Below are 22,874 nucleotides of genomic sequence, written 5' to 3'. Positions count from 1 at the left end.
AGGTGAATCCAGGTGATAGCTATGATCCCTTATTGTTGTCAATTGTTAAATCGACTAAATCGAGGAGGAGACAGGTTAGAGAAGGATGTTTAAGTCTTAAGACAACTGAGACATGGATTGTTTATGTGTGCCATTCAGAGGGTGAAGGGGCAAGACCAAATATTTAAGTGCATTTTAATGGGGTATGGTAGTAGATGCCAGGCGCACCGGTTTGAGTGTGTCAACAACTAAAACGATCCTGGGTTTTTCATGCTCAACATTTTCCCATGTGTATCAAGAATGGTCCATCACACAAAGGACATCCAGCCAATTTGACACAACTGTGGGAAACATTGGAGTCAACATTGGCCAGTATCCCTGTGGAACACTTTCGACACCTTGTAGAGTCCATGCCCCTACAAATTGAAGGTGTTCCTAATGTTTGGTACACTCAGTGTGTGGACAGGCGAGTGGCAAGGCTAACTAGCAAAGAGCTAACAAGGACATATTAGCAATGGGAGCTAGCACCTCAAGTGCACCCGCTGCTGAGGAGAGAGAGCGAGTGAGAGGAGCCTGGCCTAGGTTACTGTTGTTGATTGCAAAGATGGGGGGGCCTTTTTCATTGAAGTAAATCAAAAGTTAGACAAGAAAGAGTACAGACTAGTGAAAAGAAGCCGACAAGGGGATGTCCTTCATTGTGACAAGTTGTAATATTGTCGTGGACACAGATGAGAAGAACGTTAGCGTGGCCAAATGGACTATGTGTGCAACTCGCTATTCAGGTTTGATGCAATTTTCAAACTTGAATTTATTTATTTGTGTATTTATTATCATTTGATTCATCATTATTATTATTGTATATCATTATTATTATGGTAGGCCTATTTAAGAATCTAAATCTGTGAAAAAAAGTGTTCATTTTGTTGAGACATTTTCTTTGGCTAATTTAAATTAGTGCTCCTTAAAAGATACAGTAGGTTAAAAGTAGGCCTGTTGTAAAATAATTATCATTATCCTATTGCTGCCATTCGTTGGGTAGGCATACGGGAGACACTCGCCTTGTTGTTAATTGCTACAATATAGGCCAAGCCTGTTCAAAAATCCTGTGAAGGTTTAAACGATTCAAAAAATATATGCAGCAAGTGTTTTGTTTCATTCTGTTGAGCCATTTCATTTGGACAAATTATGTTCCAACTTAATGTTGTGTTTGCCGCAATATAATACACTTACCGGTCTATATAGGCTACTTGCACTTAAACCATGAAAAAGAAAAAACTAAGGGTAAGATGCTAAATGTAATTTAATGCTGCAATATAATTACCTTTTTGTATTTTCCCTATAAACAATGACTTGACTTATTTTGATATGACCCTAATAAAGTTAAGAAACGCTTGTGAGGGCTTGGTGTGTTAGGCCAGAGTTACTGCTTCAATCGCACAATATAACGCTTATCTTTATAAAAAAAAAATAATAATAATTTGGATCGAAAATGTACGAATGAACCTTCTGTACACATATATCTGTATATAGCAGTAGTAGACTATCTGAAAAGGATGAAGACATTTATGTCGGTGTTGGAAACATGGTGCCGGCATATCTCTATCTTTCTCTCAGTCTCTCCAAGGCTAGGCCTCGGCTTCCCTTTACATGTATTCTTTTTACAGTGGAAACCTAGGCCTATAGGCCTACATGCATGAAATGCCCCGATGCATTTGCTCTCAAATCTGCAACAGCTGAAAAGTCAGGTGGAAAATGATTGTTTTAGGAGAGTAAAACACAAAACAATCGGACGTTTTTAAGGACATATTGAGAGCAAATGCATCGGGGCATTTCATGCATGTAGGCCTATGTAGCTGTGAACGATATGGCGAATATTGCTTGTCTCTCTCAAATCCAAAATCAAATCAAATGTTATTGGTCGCGTACACATATTTTGCAGATGTAATCGCAGGTGCAGCAAAATGTTTATGTTTCTAGCTCCGACAGTGCGGTAATACCTCTCTTTCTACTCTTGAATCTGAACGGGTCTCTCGGATCCAAACTGGCACAGGTCTGTTCTTTGACTGCCTTTTTGGAATGGGTCTGACTGTCCTCAGCACAATTTGGAACTGATCTCCGTTTTTTAAATGGTATGCATATTGGGTCAGGTGGGCAAGCCACGGAACAATTTTGGAATGCATCCAACGTTTTGGACCCGTGAAGACCTCTAGCTTGAAGTAACGAGTGACATATTTGAAGGGCAGAGGTGCATTTTGAATGCACAATCCAACCCCTCCCCATGTATTCAACTGCTTGCTCAGAACAGCATCGTTTCTGTTTAATTGAACATTGCATTACATTTATTTTTTGGACTGAACGCAACCCTGGTGACTTTTCTACTCTAAACTTTATGAAATTAAAATGGGGACACCATTAAAATAAAAAGTTCCCCTCCAAAAATTAGCCCAAAAACATATTGGTCCATGTTATCAGGCTGGTTTTGTTAGTGAGCAATAAGCATTAAGCCTTTCACCCATAGCCCAACTGATGTAGCATAGGGGCTATAAATATAATATAGGCTGAAGCATGCCCATCTGTATTTGTGCTAATCATCAGCTAGATCAGTGTTAAGAAGCTATGACCACCTTTCATCATATGCAACCCCCCCCCTCCCCCCCATGCCCCTTGACCTCCCCCAATTGAATGAACTGCTACTATGTTACACAGAAATGTGGTATAAGAATAGCTTTTACTCATCAAGACAGTACATACGAAAACACCAGTACCTGGTTTCCCTTCCATATTGAAATCAAGAAGAAATACATTATAAATGAGAAATAAACCAGCTTACAATGTCACATCTGTATCAATAAATACTAGGCGGGGCTAATTTCTTTTGTAGATTTCATTATTAGGGTGCTTGAACATGTATAGGGAGGATAGGTTGGATAGGTTGTCTGTGAGACAGGCAGGCTGCCTCTGACTGGGAAGAGAAACAGGCTTGCTTGAGCCTACTGCCTGAGGTTCAGAGAAACATTCCTTCTCTTACTATGTAGTCTACTAGAAACCAGCTGTTTCAAAGTTTATAATACTGCCAACATCTTTGAACTCACAAAATCGAGCCCAATATAACCACTACCAATTATCACTTGTTTTTCGCAGCTATCCCTTCTCCATTTGAAATATATAATTTTATATATAATTCTTATTCATGGTTATAAATTTACCATGTTAAATGTGACTGTACTTCTTTATTTGTTACAAGTTAGCTCACAAAATGAAGGGTTTTGTTAAGAAGAGAGAGGAGAGAGGGAGAAAGATGAGCTATTGATCCGTTCTCCTTACAAGCCTTGCGCAACTCTTTTCCCTTCACAAACCACGGCCTCTGAGGACTGGACCAAACCAAGCATATTTGGTGGCAGGGGGATCCAATCATATAATGAGTGTAGAATGACAGAAAGCCTGTAGCTACGGTGGGGAAATCATTTTAAATGGTATATTACTGGGAGGGTCAAGTTGACTTGTTTCTAAAGTTACGCACCTGCTCATGCTTAAAATGTTAATAAAATATTAGATAAATTAACGAGACACACAATGAGATAAATTAATGATTAAATATCCATATAGAAATGTAGAAAGAGGTGAGATGTAAAGATGCAACAACTACCATGGGTTGCAAATATGTCTAGGATTGTGCCTTTGTCTACTGGACAATGAAAGAAAGTTGATTGAAAAACCAATTGAACATGAGAAAAATAGGCTTGGTTTCCATGGCATGTGGAAGTCTTTGGATTTTGGGTAGGCTACTTTGAAGCAAGGTAAGCCATGCCTCATAATGTAGTAAAACGTTCAGGTTTCAAACAATTAAGTACATGCTTTCAAAATGAATACTGCCTCCAGCATTGCAAAGTTGAATGTGATGTGCTGAAGCCTGACTAGCTGCCTCTGCACTTAAATGGTGAATGGGAAACGCGCTTGAATTACTAGTTGATAAATAAAATAGTAGATATTTTTAACCCTGGCCCTTGTTTTTAACACGCGATTGCATTTAGAATTGTTGCGCATTGGGCTTGTAAAAGCATGTTTCACTCCAGCAGCAACATACAGCTGTTTGATGAGTTGAAGCAGCAGCTCTCGCTACATCGACTGCAGTGTAGGCTCCTCAGATGGGCATGCTTCATCCTCCTCAATGAATTTCATAAAAATATATATTTTAAACATTTAAAAACTGCAGTATACTAAATATAATCACGTCGTTAAAACACTATTTTGCAAAGAAGGTATACAGTAGCATCAACAGCACTCTGCACCATGGTGTAGCCGGAGGACAGCTAGCCTCCGTCCTCCTCTGGGTACATTGACTTACAAAATGAAATGGTGGAGGCTCATGGTTCTCACCCCTTCCATAGACTTAGACAGTAATTATGACAACTTCTAGAGGATGTCCTCCAACATATCAGAACTCTTGCAGCATGAACTGACATGTTGTCCACCCAATCAAAGGATCAGAAAATTAATCAAGTACTGAAAGCATAGGCTACAGCTAGCTAGCACTGCAGTGCATAAAATGTGGTGAGTAATTGACTCAAAAAGAGAGAAAAACAATAGTTCAACAGTTTTGAACAAATTAGGGAGAAATGGCTTCTTCCAAAATGAAGGAGAAGCCAGAGAGAAATAGAGAGATTTCGAAATTTCTTTTCACTTTCAGTTTCACTTACTTAGCTAGAAAATGTAGCTAACAAGTTTAGCCTACTGAAACACCCACTCAAGCAGAGGGATGCTATGTTAGCTAGCTGGCTATCACTATCCATCACAACACTGGAACTGGAACCAAGTCAGGTAAGATTTTGGTTTTACTAATGTATTGCAAACGGGGCCTGCCGGTGTAAGTGCTTACTGACTGTACAATGTAACGTTACTGTGTGATTTTACTAACGTGTTAGTTCTATTAGCTATGCTGACTATGACTTTACTTTAGCTAATATGGTGACAATGATGTAGGCTGTGTGTAGAGGTTTGCCTGGTCATATACAGCTGATGTGTTGTGGATTGAAGTCCAGAAGTGAAGGGAAAAGGTGAGAGAGGAGGGTGCATAGATGTGAGAAGGAATATAATGTGGCTGCTATGAAAGTGAACTGTGTTTACATGTGATCAGGGGTGTATTCATTCCACTGATTCTGTTGAAAAACATTTCTTAAACAGAAGCAAATGGAACAAAACGGGGAAATACATACCTGAATTTGTTCAATAGAAAGTCTCGTTTGCATCTGTTGGACTAATGATTACACCCTATATCAGCTAGGTGCAGGCAGAAATGTGCAAGACAGTATTGAATGTCACTGTCTGTTCATGTGTCACTATCTGTCACCTCAAATGTGTTTCTCGACCTGTGTGCACCTACATTGTAAACTTTCATTCATATGCTACGTTGTTGCAACCTCGTGATAGGTATAGGTATAATTTGAGTATCATGTAACCTAAACCTATCACTGTTACAATGAACTGGGTGAATGGAATATTAAAGACAGTCATCCAATATGCTATAATAGAAATATGGCCATGCTCATGAAAAAAAAGGTTCTCCCTCATCTTAAACGCCACTGACCGCCACTGATCGACTAGTATTTCAATCAATTATTAGGCAATATTTTTTTCTTTTTTTAAATATTTTTTTTTACAATTGGTCGACGACTTATTATTTGGGGGGAGCCGAAAAAGCCAGTTTTGGAAACTCTGACGCATAGGCACACACACAACAGAGACAGACACACACTCATGAACCTTGTATGCATGTACAGTACACACACACACACACACACACACTCCTTTGCAAGAGAGACGACCTGCCCAATATGTCAGCTAGAAATTATACAGTACACACACAGAGGGCAGAGAGCTGGAGACTATGGATCCACAGGATCTCTGTAACCTACAGACAGCAAGATCCAATTCCCTTCTCGGTCTTGCATGTTTCCAGCCAGCAATCAGCATAGGTAATCCCATGTCTGGCCGTCTCCTCTATCTAAATATGATGGGATTGGGATGGATTTCTTTCAGATAGTTTCATCTATTTTCTGTGTGTGTGTGTGTGTGTGTGTGTATGTGTGTGTGTGTGTGTGTATGTGTATGTGTATGTGTGTGTGTGTGTGTGTGTGTGTGTGTGTGTGTGTGTGTGTGTGTGTGTGTGTGTGTGTGTGTGTGTATGTATGTGTGTGTGTGTGTGTGCGTGCGTGCGTGTGTGCTCGTGCTCGTGTGCGTGTGTGCGTGTATATGCGTATGTAGATGCGTGTGTGTGTTTGTGAGCGACAGAATGGTCACAGGCTAGTGAAACCTGTCGTCTTCTCCAGCTCTCACACACCGTTCCATCAGCTTTTGTGTCATGTGTCACTGTTCGAGTGATTCAAAGCCAGCAGCCAATCAATATGCTTTAGGACACAACAAAGAGCTTAGCCCAGTATTCACCTCCCAGGAGTGTGTGTGTTTGTGATGGGGAATGCGGCAAGTAGACTTTAATCTCGGAAAATTAAACCTGATATGAGAGTAGAGAGAGATTTTGTGTGTGCGCATGTGTGTGTGTGTGTGTATGTGTGTGTGTAGCCTTTGTGCAAGAAGCAGCCGACTGATTTCATGGCAAAAAGAAGCAACAGCAGCACTTGTTTTAGTCTTTACCCCGGTGTGGTGAAAGAAGAGCACCACCTCCACTTTTTACTTCCTTGTTTAGATATTTTTAAGACAATCTTAGAGGGGAATGTTCAGACATATTGCAGGCACCCCTCTCATCTAGAGAGATAGAAATAAAGAGAGCCCTAAAGAGAGAGAGAGTATTCAGAATATATCTCTGAACACCGGATAAACAGTGAATAAATAAGTAAAACAACCTCCCACGCATGGCATCTAAGCTACTTTCTTCTTGAAAGTTTACTTTTTTTCTAGGCTTGGGTGGTTTACCGTATATACCGTATACCAGGGTATTTGGAAAAAGCCACGGGATGGTTTTTCAAAACCGTCAATACCGTTGATACAATTTATTTAAATTCTTTTTACATATTTGAATATTTGTAGCAACTTTTTAAGTAAATACTTGCAGTCAACTTGTGCAATATGTTAAGAGATAAAGAACAATGTGTTCTTCATTTCACCTATCACATTATCATGAAGCTTACTATAGCCCCCAGTGACGTTTTTTACAAGCACACAACTACGAGAGACCGGAGCCTTGTGTGTCACTCACTGTTGTGCATTATGCACTAGGTGATCTAATTACAGTATTGAATTCACAACTAAATGTTTGCCAGCTAAATATATGATAACTATTAAGTTAGTTATCTAAAATATATTAAATGCTCTGCAGTTGTGCATATGGTTTGCTAAATTTAGTAGCTAGTTAGCGATCTAGCTAAGTGGTTAGCTTTTTCCAAAATCAAGCATTTGCTTGGTAACAGCAGAGAATCCCCTCCTGGGTCAAAAGACTTGCTGGCTAATATTTGTTTTGTGCGTGCCACAAACCGTGTGTAGCATTATTTCATTATTTTTATACTTGTATATTTTAGGTCAGAAACTGTTAAAAATATTTGCAATGCGCTCGTTAGCATTTAATTAGCATTCTCTATGGGCCTTTACATGTACTTCTTAGCATTGCTAACCTTCAGATTACAGAGTATCAGTTTGGTTTGAAAACAGCTCCCCTTGTGTTCAGCGCCGGTATTAACGAATATCCCGGTTTGGCACAAGGTCAGTATGACAATCTGGATACCGCCCAAGCCTACTTTGCTCACTTTAGGATCATCTCGTACTCTCTCTGGAGAGAGATGGACAAACAGTCTTAAAACTAAGAACACATTTCTGTTTAAAAAGTGTACTCTGGACTTGGAGCTTTACTTTTTTACTAGTAGGTCTCTCTGAGTCTTCTCCATTCATCAAATGAAGTGACGCAAAGAGGAGCTCAGATTTTTCTCTGGCACAGTAATACGAAGGCCGGTTCTCCCCGACATACAATGAAACATCAAAACATTGAATCAAATCAAAAGTTATTTGTCACATGCTTTGTAAACAACAGGTGTAGACTAACAGTGAAATGGTTACTTACGGGCCCTTCCCAACAACGCAGAGAGAAATATAAAGAATAGAAAATAAAGAATAAAAATAATAGAAAATAATAGAAAAATAAAGAATAAATGCACAATGAGTAACGCTAATATTGGCTATATTACAGTCATGGCCAAGTTTTGAGAATGACACAAATATTCATTTCCACAAACTGCTGCTACAGTGTCTTTAGATCTTTTTGGAATACTGAAGTATAATTACAAGCATTTCATAATTATAAGCATTTCATAATGCCTTATGGCAAGGTGCTCCGTCATGCTGGGAAAGGCATTGTTCGTCACCAAACTGTTCCTGGATGGTTGGGAGAAGTTGTTCTCGGAGGATGTGTTGGTACCATTCTTTATTAATGGCTGTGTTCTTGGGCAAAATCATGAGTGAGCCCACTCCCTTGGCTGAGATGCAACCCCACACATGAATGGTCTCAGGATACTTTTCGGTTGGCATGACACAGGACTCATGGTAGCGCTCACCTTGTCTTCTCTGAACAAGCTTTTTTCCAGATGCCCCAAACAATCGGAAAGGGGATACATCAGAGAAAATGACTTTACCCCAGTCCTCAGCAGTCCAATCCCTGTACCTTTTACAGAATATCAGTCTGTCCCTGATGTTTTTCCTGGAAAGAAGTGGCTTCTTTGCTGCCATTCTTGACACCAGGCCATCCTCCAAAAGTCTTCACCTCACTGTGCGTGCAGATGCACTCACACCTGCCTGCTTCCATTACTGAGCAAGCTCTGTACTGGTGGTGCCCCAATCCCACAGTTGAATCAACTTTAGGAGACGGTCCTGGTGCTTGCTGGACTTTCTTGGGTTCCCTGAAGCCTTCTTCACAACAATTGAACCACTCTCCTTGAAGTTCTTGATGATCCGATAAATGGTTGATTTTGGTGCAATCTTACTGGCAGCAATATCCTTGCTTGTGAAGCCCTTTTTGTGCAAAGCAATGACGACGGCATGTGTTCCCTTGCAGGTAGCCATGGCTGACAGGGAGAACAATGATTCCAAGCACCACCTTCCTTTTGAAGCTTCCAGTCTGTTATTCAAACTCAATCAGCATGACAGAGTGATCTCCAGCCTTGTCCTCGTCAACACTCACACCTGTGTTAATGAGAGAATCACTGACATGATGTCAGCTGGTCCTTTTGTGGCAGGGCTGAAATGCAGTGGAAATGTTTTTTGGGGGGGATTCAGTTCATTTGCATGGCAAAGAGGGACTTTGCAATTAATTGCAATTCACCTGATCACTCTTCATGGCATTCTGGAGAATATGCAAATTGACATCCTACAAACTGAGGCAGCAGACTTTGTAAAAATGTATATTTGTGTCATTCTCAAAACTTTTGGCCACGACTGTACATGGGGTACCAGTACCGAGTTGATGTGCAGGGGTACAAGGTAATTGAGGTAGAAACGTACATACAGGTAGGGATAAAGTGACTTGGCAACAGGATAGATACTAAACAGTAACAGAAACGTATGTGATGAGTCAAAAGAGTTAGTTCAAAAAGGGTCAATGCAGATAGTTAAATAGTTAACCTGTCTAGGACTGGGGTTCCGCTAGCCCCGCAACAGCCAGTGAAAGTGCAGGGAGCCAAATTCAAAACAACAAAAATCTCATAATTAAAATTCCTCAAGCATACAAGTATTTCACACCATTTTAAAGATACAATTCTCGTTAATCCAGCCACAGTGTCTGATTTCAAAAAGGATTTACACACAAAATCATCACAAACGATTATGTTAGGTCACCACCAAGCCACAGAAAAACACAGCCATTTTTTCAGCCAAAGAGAGGAGTCACAAAAAGCAGAAATAGAGATAAAATGAATCACTAATCAGATGACACTCATAGGACTTCATGTTACACAATACATGTATGTTTTGTTTGATAAAGTTCATATTTATATAGAGTTTACATTGGCACTTTACGTTCAGTAGTTCTAAAACATGCGGTGATTGTGTAGAGAGCCACATCAATTTACAGAAATACTCATAATAAACATTGATAAAGATACAACTATTATACATGGAACTTTAGATAAACTTCTCCGTAATGCAACCGCTGTGTCAGATTTCAAAAAAACTTTACGGAGAAAGCAAACCATGCAATAATCTGATACAGCCTTTAGACAACAATGCAGCCAAAAAGATACCCGCCATATTGGGTAGTCAACATTACTCAGAAATAGCATTTGAAATATTCACTTACTTTTGATTATCTTCATCAGAATGCACTCCCAGGAATCCCAGTTCCACCATAAATGTTTGATTTGTTTGATAATGTCCATCAGTCAATTCCAAATATCTTCTTTTTTTAGGGCGTTTGGTAAACAAATCCAAAAGCGCGTTCAGGTCGAATGTCGGACGAAAGTTCAAAAAGTTCCGTTACAGTCCGTAGAAACATGCCAAACTAAGTATGGAATCAATCTTTACGATGTTTTTAACATAAAACTTAATTAATGTTCCAACCGGACAATTCCTTTGTCTGTACAAATGAAGTGGAAAGTAACTACCTTTCACGTGAGCACGCCAGGCCGAGGCTGTGGCACTCTGCCAGACCACTCACTCAAAGAGCCCTTATGAGCCCCTCCCGTGATAGTTTGCAAGCCCTACCACATTTTCTTGTTTGCTTATGGCCCTATACAGCTTGTTGAGTGCGATCTTAGTGCCAGCATCGGTTTGTGGTGGTAAATAGAAAGCTACAAAATAGTCGAAAAATCTCTTAGTAAATATAATTGTGCTGGAGGGAATAGTGGCCGTTTTACAGGCTCCTGACCAATTGTGCTACTTTGTGTCTTTTTTTGACTGCACTTGTTTTTTTGTACATAATGCTTCAGCCATCATTTCGTATGACCGAAAATAGCTTTTGGACATCAGAACAGCTATCACGAACCTCGATTTGGACAAGGACTTCTACTTCAATGAGTCAGAGGCGAAAGACAAATTGATTATCCTGGACCAGGCACAAATCCCTGACAATCGAAGAAGGAGGAGCCAGAGCTATAAAGGCCGGCATGTGGGATACGTGACGAAGATACGTCGGAGAGTGATTTAATCGCCTCTACCCTCCGTTCTATTGGCAAATGTGCAATCACCGGAGTATGAACTGGATGAGCTCCGTTCGAGACTATCCTATCAATGTTACTATTGCTGTTGGATGAAAACTTCTCATCTCCAAAACAAACACTTTTCAGGAATTTGAAAAAAACAGCCATATTTTGCCATTCACAAACATACAGTTAGCTTCAGAAGCTATTTTGAATAAATGTTCCTGGTCTTACAGTCATGAAATATTCAGAGTACATTGAGGGGAGTTACTTCCTAAAACTTTTATCTGGGCCTGTATTCATAATGCCTCTCAGACTATGAGTGCTGAGCCAGGATCAGTTTAGTATTTTTTTTAATAAGATTACATGGACCTGATCCTAGATCAGCACTCCTACTGTGATGCTTTGTGGATATGACCCTGTTCTCTCTCCAGATTGATGCGTTGCTTCTTTGCGAACTGCTAGGTTCACCCCAGGACAGGCACAGTCAGAGGGGAGAACTAGAGGCAGGCATGGTTCAACGATGAAAAAGAAGCTTAATTTCACTCCTCGTCATTGTCCAAAGCTGCCAGGGTGAGATCATGGAGGCTGTCTCGGAGCAGTGTGTGTTATCTTATCTTATGTTGTCTGTGTCTGTGTCTGTGTCTGTGTCTGTGTCTGTGTGTGTGTGTGTGTGTGTGTGTGTGTGTGTGTGTGTGTGTGTGTGTGTGTGTGTGTGTGTGTGTGTGTGTGTGTGTGTGTGTGTGTGTGTGTGTGTGTGTGTGTGTGTGTGTGTGTGTGTGTGTGTGTGTGTGTGTGTGTGTGTGTCTGTGTGTGTGTGTGCAGTGCCTTCTTAAAGTATTCACACCACTCTACTTTTTCACATTTTGTTACAGCCTGAATTTTAAATGGATTTTAAATTGAGATGTTGTGTCACTGATCTACACACAATAATCTACACACAAAAATGTCTTGAGTCAATAAGTATTCAACCCCTTTGTTATGGCAAGCCTAAATAAGTTCAAAAGTAAAAGTGTCCTTAACAAATCATATAAGTTGAATGGACACATTCTGTGTTCAATAATAGTGATTTTGATTTTGATAATGATTTTTGAATGACTACCCCATCTCTGTACCCTACACATATAATTATCTGTAAGGTCCCTCAGTCGAGTAGTGCACAGATTTCAAGCACAGATTCAACCAGGGAGGTTTTTCAATACCTTGCAAAGAAGATCACCGATTGGTAGATATGTAAAAAATAAAAAAGCAGATCATGAATATTCCTTTGAGCATGGTGAAGTTATTAATTATGCTTTGGAAGGTGTATCAATACACCCAGTCACTACAAAGATACAGGCGTCCTTCCTAACTCAGTTGCCGGAGAGGAAGGAAACTGCTCAGGAATTTCACCATGAGGCCATGATCACCATGATTTTAAAAGTGTCATGATTGTGATGTGATAAAACAGAGGATGGATCAACAACATGGAAGTTACTCCACAAAAATAACATAATTGACAGAGTGAAAAGCCTGTAGAAAATAAAAATATTCCAAAACATGCATCCTGTTTGCAACAAAGAAATGAACATTTTGTCCTGAATACAAAGCATTATGATTGTGGCAAATCCAACACAACACATCACTGAGTACCACTCTTCATATTTGGTGGCTGCATCATGTTATTTGTATGCTTGTCATCTGCAAGGACTAGAGAGGTTTTTTAGGATAAAAAGAAACGGAATACAGCTAAGCACAGGGAAAATCCTAGAGGAGAAACTGGTTCAGTCTTCTTTCCAACAGACACTGGGAGATGAATTCGCCTTTCAACTGGACAATAACTTAAAACACAAGGCAAAACTACACTGGACTTGCTTACCAAGATAACATTGAATGTTCCTTAGTGGCTTAGTTAGAGTTTTGACTTAAATCGTCTTGAGAATCTATGGGAAGGCTTGAAAATGCCTTTCTATCAATGATCTACAACCAACTTGACAGAGCTTGACATTTATTTTAAGAATAATGGCCAAATATTGTACAATCCAGGTGTGCAAAGCTCTTAGAGGCTTACCCAAAAACACTTACAGCTGTAACCGCTGCCAAACGTGTTTCCAACATGTATTGTCCCGGGGGGGGTGAATACTTAGTTAATCCAGCTATAGGCCTATTAGTGTTTTATTTTTAATTTCAGTCAGTATTTTGTGTAGATCGTTTGCCAAAAATGACAGTCAAATCCATTTTAATCCGACTTTATAACTCAACAGGGGTGTGGAATACTTTCTGAAGGCACTGTATACTTTTCTCCACGTGGCTTGAGGCTATCTCACACACCTGTTTGTATTTTATTTTCTCTTCCTCTACCAATGAAGCCTTAGGGTACACTATACCATAGTGTAAAAAAAAAGTTGTTTCAATGTACAATTGTAAGCAGGGGGACAACTTTGGTTTTAGAACTGGGGGGGGACATAATTATTATTACTTTTTTTGTAGGATAAACACTCCAAACAGCCTACCCGACCGCTCGGAGGCGTCTGCATGGTCCTAAAGCACACCCCTGCCTTGTTTTGTATCCCATTGACAAAAACTGAATTTCAGAATGTGGGGATGCACATGACGCCCTCGTCCCCTGTGAAAGTTGCGCCCCTGAACTTTTTACACGTAGACTTTTTGTTGTGAGGTTGTGCAGCAAGAACATGTGATCAAACTCACATTCCTGTGAGTTCAAAACTTAAAATTTTCGAATTAAATTACTATTCAAAATTCTTGCAACCAAAAGAATGTGATATATATGAGGAGGCAGAGTCATTAGATCATTTATTTTGCTATTGTCCATATGTAGCTCGTTTTTGGTCACAGGTCCAGGAATGGCTGAAGAATTGCAACATTTGCCTAGAACTAATGCTGCAGATAGCAATACTGGGTGATTTGAAAAGCCATAGTCAATCAATCAATAATATAATAATTATTTGAGCAAAACATTTATTTTTAAATTTACAATCTGTAGAAGCTATAAGAATAGAAACGCTCAATACTTTTGTGAAGCATCATTGCACAGTTTAAAAATATATGGCAAATAGAAATCCAAAATGGATGGTGTTAAGAGAGATAGATGGGAGGGGTTGAATGGAGCTGAAGGGTGGGACTAATAACACGATAACCAATGGTAGGGTTTGCGGGGAATAATAAAGGTATATTCAAAAAAAAAGTATGTGTGTCTATATAGGTATGTGTATGTATATACTGTATGTGTTCATGTATGCATGCGTGTATGTATATGGATATATTTACCCCAAAAAGATATGGGGGATTGGAAATGACGCAGACAATTACATTGATGGAAGCAACATTCACAATTCACACAATGTTAAGCTGATCCAACCCTAAAAAGAAGAAAAAAGAAAAAGAAAACCCTCACTATCCTGTTGCAGCTGGTTGCCTTACAATTGGAGAGTTAGAGTACGAAAATGTTATCACTTCACGATGAGACAATAATACAAAATACAGATTTTCTTTTTAAACCTCATCAATCCTCAAATGGAGTTTGGAGCCGCTAAAAATGGTCAAACATGGCACCTGCGTAATCTATAATACACTGAACAAAAATATAAATGCAACATGTAACAATTTCAAAGATTTGACTGAGTTACAGTTCATATAAGGAAATCAGTCAATTGAAATAAATGCATTAGGCCCTAATCTATGGATTTCACATGACTGGGAATACAGACATGCACCTGTTGGTCACAGATACCTTTTTAAAAAACAGTCTTGTGTGACAACCATTTGCTTCATGCAGCATGATACAGTTCCTTCGTATAGAGTTGGAATGTTGTCCCACTCTGTTGCACAAGTCGATCCAGAGCATCCCAAACACACTCAATGGGTGACATGTCTGGTGTGTATGCAGGCCATGGAAGAGCTGGTACATTTTCAGCTTCCAGGAATTGTGTATAGATCATTGCGACATGGGGCCGTGGCACGACAATGGGCCTCAAGATCTCGTCACGGTATCTCTGTGCATTCAAATTGCCATCGATAAAATACAATTGTGTTCGTTGTCCATAGCTTATGCCGGCCCATACCATACCCCCAGCGCCACCATGGGGCACTCTGGTCACAACGTTGACATCAGTAAACCGCTCGCCATACACGCTGTCTGACATTTTATTGTCCCCAGTACAAGGTGCACCTGTGTAAATATGTTTTTTTTTGTACAGTGCAAGCTGTGTGACTATGTGGAGTATTTTTGATATTGCTTTTATTCAGGCCAGTCGTTCAGCAGACATTGTTATCTGCTAGATATACTTGATAAAAATACCGTGTTAAGTACACAGAGATAACACCATAGAGATCCTATAAAACGTACATGGATAATACCCACAACCCAATACACAATTCCATTCCTGTTTGTTTCTGCTGCTCCCAAGTACTTCTGTTGCTCCCCAGTTATATATAATTAATCTGAAAAACCATGCCATGTGAAGCGGTCACCCCTATTCTAACTAGCTTAGCCCACTAGGCAAGCATACCAGAGTGCCTCAAAGCTACAATGAGCCAGCCAACCAGCCAGCTAGCCAGACTATCTGTATATTATCAGGGATGCTCTAGACCCCTGCTAGGTGTGAGGTGAACCGCACCTACGCCCCTTCGTCCTGCCGCTCTTCTTCCTGTCGGGCAACTAAAGGTCAGAAAGTCAAGGTGTACATTGAGAGGGAAGGAAGGAGAGAAAGAAATTGGAGGAAGAGAAAGAGAGAGAGAGAGACAGATGGAGAGACAGCTAGGGGTCAGAGAGGAGAGGTGGTGGGCGGTCTTTCTGCTGGACATGAAACAGCTCCCACGGCAACCACTTAATCCTGTCTGAGGGGTTCAACTGGAATGTCTCGGTGCGTGTGTGTCAAATCAACATCAAATCAAGTTGTATTGGTCACATACACATATTTAGCGGAAGTTATTGCGGGTGTAGCGAAATGCTTGTGTTCCTAGCTCAACAGTGCAGTAATATCTAATAATTTACAACAATACACAGTCCAGAGCATGCACACACACACCCACACACTCCACGCCCAATCAGCAAGAAGCAGCCCAATCATAGAGGAGAATAGAGAAAAACAACATGACAGAGAAATGCAAAAGGCCATTGATCTGCTTCTTTAAGTGGTCCATGGGAAAAGAGGAGTAATCGATGGGGCAACCCTGATCCACCCTCTCTCACACCCACCCACCTCCATCTCCTCTCCCTCTCTGTCCAAGTCCCAGGACACACACTCACATAATCACACACACACATGGTCAAGGGCAGGAGGACAGGGAGCATCAGTGCCAGAGTCTCACACAATATTCCTCCCTAAAATCTGTCCAATCCCACTGTCCGAGAGAGAGCTAAAGAGAGCGCAGAAGCGAGAGAGAGTGTAAGCAAGTGAGAGATGGAGGGAGAGGGAGATCCATTTCCATTATTCCCAAGATGCAGATATTTAGCCTTTCGGTGAAATCCATTGTGTGGTAATCTCCTGCATAGAAGTGTCTGCTTATTGATGCCATTGTAGAGGACACTCTGTTTCCCTGTCTAACTGATGGGAGACCTTTATACTGAGACGTAATTGTGATGAGAGAGATGGCTGGATCGTGTTAAAGGCCCAGTGCAGTCAAAAAAATATATTTACCTGTGTTTCCACACTATCAGGCTGGAATAATACTGTGTAAAACCTGTTTGAAAAGACCACCTGAAATTTCAGTCTGTTTTGGTGGGAGGGAGTTTTGGCTTCCATGGTGACATCACCATGTAGTACGTTATTTAATAGGCCAGTAAGAAAGAGAGATCCAAACCTCTCTGCCAATAACAGCTCATTTTCACTTTTCTCCTCCCCACGCAAACTACTCCCAGACAATTCTTGCTAGAGGAAACGCTCTTTGCTAAGAAGCTATTTCTGTTTATTTTTGACCATTTTAATTGAAAACAATCTTAGTAAGTTACTTCATTGTTGCCCAGGAATAATTTGATATTGAGATAAAAATAGCTGCGTTGGACCTTTAATAACCAGCTCATCCACCCTGCTCGTGTGTGTCTGTGTGCATGTGTGCGTGTGTGTGTGTGCATGTGTGTCTGTGTGCGTGTGTGTGTGTGTGAATGAGTGCGTGTGTGTGTGTGTGTGTGTGCATGTGTGTGTGTGTGTGTGTGTGTGTGTGCATATGTGCATGTGTGCGCATGTGTGTATGTGTGTGTATGTTTGTGTGTGCGCATGCAGGTGCGTGCTTGTGAGTGTGAGTGTGTGTGACTGATAAAGCAAGCCTGGCTGCGGTGAATGCTAATGTACGCATGATGTTTGTGTTAAAAGCCTGCATGGTAACAGGTAATAATAGTGTGGATGTCAGGTGAGAATGAAACACATCTGTAAGGAGCACACTCTGAACTAACACTCTGAAATAATACAGCTCTATCAGACACACACTCTGTCACCTAAGGCTGGACCAGGGTTGGAGCGAACATAGCTCTGTCTTATTGAGCAAGCCAGAGCCATTTATTTTGTCTTAATACACGGCTCTGGAGCTAGTGTTTTTGGTACACATAGTGCTAGGCTGAGAACAGACATAATAATAAGTCAGAGCTGGTCCAATCCTAGTTAACAATTTCTTGGCCCTTCTCTCCATCTTTCCCTTTCTCCCCTCTCTCTCCATCATCTCTCCCTCTTCTAACATTATTAAGTGTTGAAGCAGGATCTGCTTATATTATGAATCTGATAATAAGGATTTTGTGCCAGGTCCACCTCTAGTCCTGCATTAGTTACTTGTAGGTGACACACACAAAGTGCACACGCTCACGCTCACACACACATGCATGCACACGCACACTCTATCCAGTTCACATTGTCCACAATAATGACATCTAGCCTGGGCCCTTCACTCTTTCTCAATGTGTCTAAAAATGTGTGTGTCCAGGCATTGAATGTGACAGAAAAGTCTGTTTTTAAAAGGAGCGCTCAGTGTGGGGTCTCAAATCAGGACCCCAGCGTTATCGTGTGTTGAACAAGGAGTGTGTGTGTTTGTGTTTGTCACTGCATTGAGAAGACAAGTTTCTGGGTTGAAAATTCCAGATCACTTTTCGGAAGTTATTAATGGCATGTCACACATACACGCTTCGGCACACCCTGGATGAACATTGGGAAATGAACAGATTGGTGTTCAGACGACATGAAGGGCTCTGTAAACCCAGCATGATCGGGTTGAGTATTCACAAAAAAAAACTACCCGGGAATGAACAGCGTCTCAAGTTGCCTGACGTGTACTGTGCAGGGAACGCACACTGTTATGTGTGTGTGCATGTCTGGAAAACCTCCTGATCTCTCTCTTCCCCACCAGATTGAAAGTCCTGTAAACCTACATTACTAACTCTCCCACCTCATATAAATGCCTGAAAACGTTGCTGTGAGGAAGGCATCAGGGCATGCGTACTAGGTGATGAAAATGCTAGCTGGAAAATGCAGTCTGATATTATTTGCTAACTTGCTACCCAAGCTGCCGTTGTAAACACTAAAACAATCTTTAGGCTGGTTACAAAAGATATCGTTACTCGGTGTTGTTACTATCAAGCATCCACATGACAAACTGTGGTTTCCCATACTGGACAAACTGGTGAAACACTGCATTGAGCTAGCAGCGTTAGCGTTAGGCTATGCAATTCTAAAGACCCCAAGGAATCGGGCGACTTCCTCATGGCGAAAGTAGACTGCAGTCAAATAAGCCATGGAATAATAACTTTGTAAGGAAAGGTTTTTTAAAAAAAGAAATAGAGGCATACAAAAAAAATAAACGTGACAGTGTGTGAATGATAAATAACTAGGCAAATGGCAAACATTGGTTGAGTAACAGAGTAAGAGGCTACAAAAGAGGATTTTGATTCCTATGCAATGTTCCAAAAATAAGACTACTTCACTGTCAGTTTTGTCTTCTGTTGTTTTTGGTATAACAGCAAAGCAAATTTGTTGCCGTCCTAGGTCCATTCACTACCCATAAAGCATAATAATAACTTTTATTGTTAAGAAACATTTTTTTTTAATTAGAAAAATCCAGTGATATGATATAGTGTTTTGGCCATATTGCCCAGCCCTAGAAGCACATGGTGTACAACCAGGGCTCTCCAACAATGCACCTGGAGAGCTAACTTCCTGTAGGTTTTCAATCAAACCCCAGATGTGACGAACCTGATTCAGTTTTTAAACCAGTTAATTATTATTATTTTTTTTTTTATGTAACATTTATTTAACTAGGCAAGTCAATAAAAAAAATCTTATTTACAAGAATTGGGCCATTTGTGCGTCGCCCTATGGGACTCCCAATCACGGCCGGTTATGATATAGCCTGAAATCAAACTAGGGTGTCTGTAGTGACACCTCAACCACTGAGATACAGTGCCTTAGACCGCTACGCCATTCAGGAGCCCCACCCTAGAATCAGATGCACTAGATTTGTGTTGGAGCGAAAACCTACAGGAAGGTACAGTAGCACTCCAGGAACAGGGTTGGAGAGCTCTGGTTTACACAATACAATACAATGAAAGGTTTACTTACACATGCAGCGATATTTTTTTAAACCTTTATTTATACAGGTTTTTCTCATTGAGGTTCAAATCTATTTTTCAAGAGAGACCTGGTCCAACAGCCGCAGGGGGAACAACGTTTCAGACAAAACAACTTACATACATTAACACAACACTGAACAAAACTATAGACACGCACACAGTACGGCAATTACATATTACGTAGTGAAACACAAACGACATGACTAAAAAACAGCTGTCCAAAAGATAATTACACTCTTCTATGATATTTACATCGACCAAGTGTTTAAAATCCACCAACGTGACTAAATCATCACATTTTTAAATGTTCAGGAGAAAATTCCAGGACCACGGAGCTGCGTAACTAAAACTATTTCTACCATGACCTGTTCTAATTCTTGGTACTGTTAAAAGCAAATGAGAATGGGACCGTAATTAATATTTATTTACTGATCTGAAGAAAAAAGAACAGAGATAAAGTGGCATTTTACCCAATATGGTCTTATAAATCAGTGTATACCAGTGTTTAAGCCCACGCAAGGTCAATGACGACCAGCAAAAGGCGCTGTAGAGATCACAATGATGTATTAGACGTTTAGACGAGGGCCACATGATATACTGAATCAAGTGCTGTCAGGGTAGTTGTTGAGGCCTGCATATATAGAACATCACTCAAATCTAAAGCCGCCAGTAATGTACAGTTAAAGTCCAACACTTTGGTTGGAGTCATTAAAACTCGTTTAAGTCATTTTTCCAACAATTGTTTACAGACAGATTATTTCACTTGTAATTCACTGTATCACAATTCCAGTGGGTCAGAAGTTTACATACACCAAGTTGACTGTGCTTTTAAACAGCTTGGAAAATTCCCGAAAATTATGTCATGGCTTTAGATGCGTCTGATGATGCGGCTAATTGACATCATTTGAGTCAATTGGAGGTGTACCTGTGGATGTATTTCAAGGCCTACCTTCAAACTCTGTGCCTCTTTGCTTGACCACATGGGAAAATCAAAAGAAATCAGCCAAGACCTCAGAAAAAAATTGTTGACCTCCACAAGTCTGTTTAATCCTTGGGAGCAATTTCCAAACACCTGAAGGTACCATGTTCATCTGTACAAACAATAGTACGCAAGTATAAACATCATGGGACCAAGCAGCTGTCATACCGCTCAGGAAGGAGATGCGTTCTGTCTCCTAGAGATGAACGTATTTTGGTGCTAAAAGTGCAAATCAATCCCAGAACAACAGCAAAGGACCTTGTGAAGATGCTGGAGGAAACGGGTACAAAAGTATCTCTATCTGCAGTAAAAATGAGTTCTATATCGACATAACCTGAAAGGCTGCTGAGCAAGGAAGAAGACACTGCTCCAAAACCACCATAAAAAAGCCAGACTACGGTTTGCAACTGCACATGGGGACAAAGATCGTACTTTTTGGAGAAATGTTCTCTGGTCTGATGAAACAACAATAGAACTGTTTGGCCATAATGACCATCTTTATGTTTGGAGGAAAAAGGGGGAGGCTTGCAAGCCGAAGAACACCATCCCAACCGTGAAGCACAGGGGTTGCAGCATCATGTTATGGGAGTGTTTTTCTACAGGAGGGACTGGTGCACTTCACAAATTAGATGGTATTGAGGACGGAAAATTACGTGGATATATTGAAGCAACATCTCAAGACATTAGTCAGGAAGTTAAAGCTTGGTCGCACATTGGTCACCAAATGGACAATGACCCCAAGCATACTTCCAAAGTTGTGGCAAAATGGCTTAAGGACAACAAAGTCAAGGTATTGGAGTGGAGTGGAGATCACAAAGCCCTGACCTCAATCCAATAGAAAATTGTGGGCAGAACTGAAAAAGCGTGTGTGGGCCTACAAACCTGACTCAGTTACAACAGTTCTATCAGGAGGAATGGGCCAAAATGCACCCAATTTATTGTGGGAAGCGTGTGGAAGGCTATCCGAAACGTTTGACTCAAGTTAAACTATTTAAAGGCAATGCTAGCAAATACTAATTGAGTGTATTTAAACTTCTGACCCACTGGGAATGTGATGAAAGAAATAAAAGCTGAAAGAAATTGTTCTCTCTACTATTACTCTGACATTTCACATTCTTAAAATAAAGTGTTGATCCTAACTAACCTAAGACAGGGAATTTGTACTAGGATTAACTGTCAGGAATTGTGAAAAACTGAGTTTGAATGTATTTGGCTAAGGTGTATGTAAACTTCCGACTTCAACTGTAAATCGTACCAGCACCTTCTTTCTTGGCCTCCAAAGAAAAACAGGCCTTATGCCGGTAATAAAAACCTATTTTCAGCTTGAGCTTCCTTATTAAGGTCTCCACATGAACAGTGAAGCTCAGCTTGTCATCCATCCACACTCCCAAATATTTGTAGTCTTTGACTTGCTCTATAGTATGTCCATCCAATGTGGCAATGACATGATTAATAACATGCCTGGCATTAGAAAATACCATGCATTTCTTTTTCCCGAATTCAGAACCAGCTTCAAATCCTAAAGATTCTGTGGTATGTTGTCAAATGGTCTTTGGGCATTTTCAAATGCTAAAGATAAACTACTACAACTTTAATAAAGAACAGTATCATCTGCATAAAAATGAACACCCATTGTCTCAATATGATCCCCAATGTTGTTGTTATACAAAATTAACATTTTGGTCCCAATATGGAACCTTGCGGAACACCTGAGCACACCTCTATGGACCCATATGGGTAATTTATAGATAGTTGCCTAGTAGCGAAGGATCTCCACCTTTCAGGAGAGGCTTTACAAAAGCAGAGGTAAAAAATATTAAGGGGAGCAATGATGTCTGCAGCTAAGTGTAGTAGGCGGGGGTCTAGATCATCAGAGCCAGGGGATTTCTCTCTATCAATTTCTTTCAGGGCTTTACGCACATCTGAAACAGAGAAGGGTGAGAAGGAAAACCTGGCGAAGGAGTGCACAGGGGTGTCAGGTAAATTCACAGGGGGCTCACTTAGACCTTTAAGCTTTTCAAATAACCTGCCTGCATCTAGAAAATGCTGATTTAAGGCTTTCAGAATAGAGGTTCTCTCAGTGTCTACCAACAATTGTTTAGGAAGCTGTATATCTTTTTTGCACTCCAAACCTTTCACTACTTGCCAAAATTTGGAGGGATTATTTAAATTATCTGAAGTAGATTTAAGGTAGTGGTCTGCTTTCAGTTTTCGGGTCATAGCCACACCCAGATTT

At 40.4% G+C, this 22,874-nt stretch overlaps 1 protein-coding gene across 2 annotated transcripts in view; it reads left to right on the top strand.

The window, feature by feature from the left end:
• The window catches only part of LOC109864977 (A disintegrin and metalloproteinase with thrombospondin motifs 2), a 203,532-nt gene that overhangs the window by 153,327 nt on the left and 27,331 nt on the right, over positions 1–22,874 (top strand). The window lies entirely within an intron of this gene.

This window comes from Oncorhynchus kisutch, linkage group LG19, assembly GCF_002021735.2.
Source record: "Oncorhynchus kisutch isolate 150728-3 linkage group LG19, Okis_V2, whole genome shotgun sequence".
Taxonomy (NCBI): domain Eukaryota; kingdom Metazoa; phylum Chordata; class Actinopteri; order Salmoniformes; family Salmonidae; genus Oncorhynchus; species Oncorhynchus kisutch.
The sequence above is the reverse complement of the archived record's forward strand: the minus strand, read 5'-3'. Positions and strand labels throughout refer to the sequence as shown.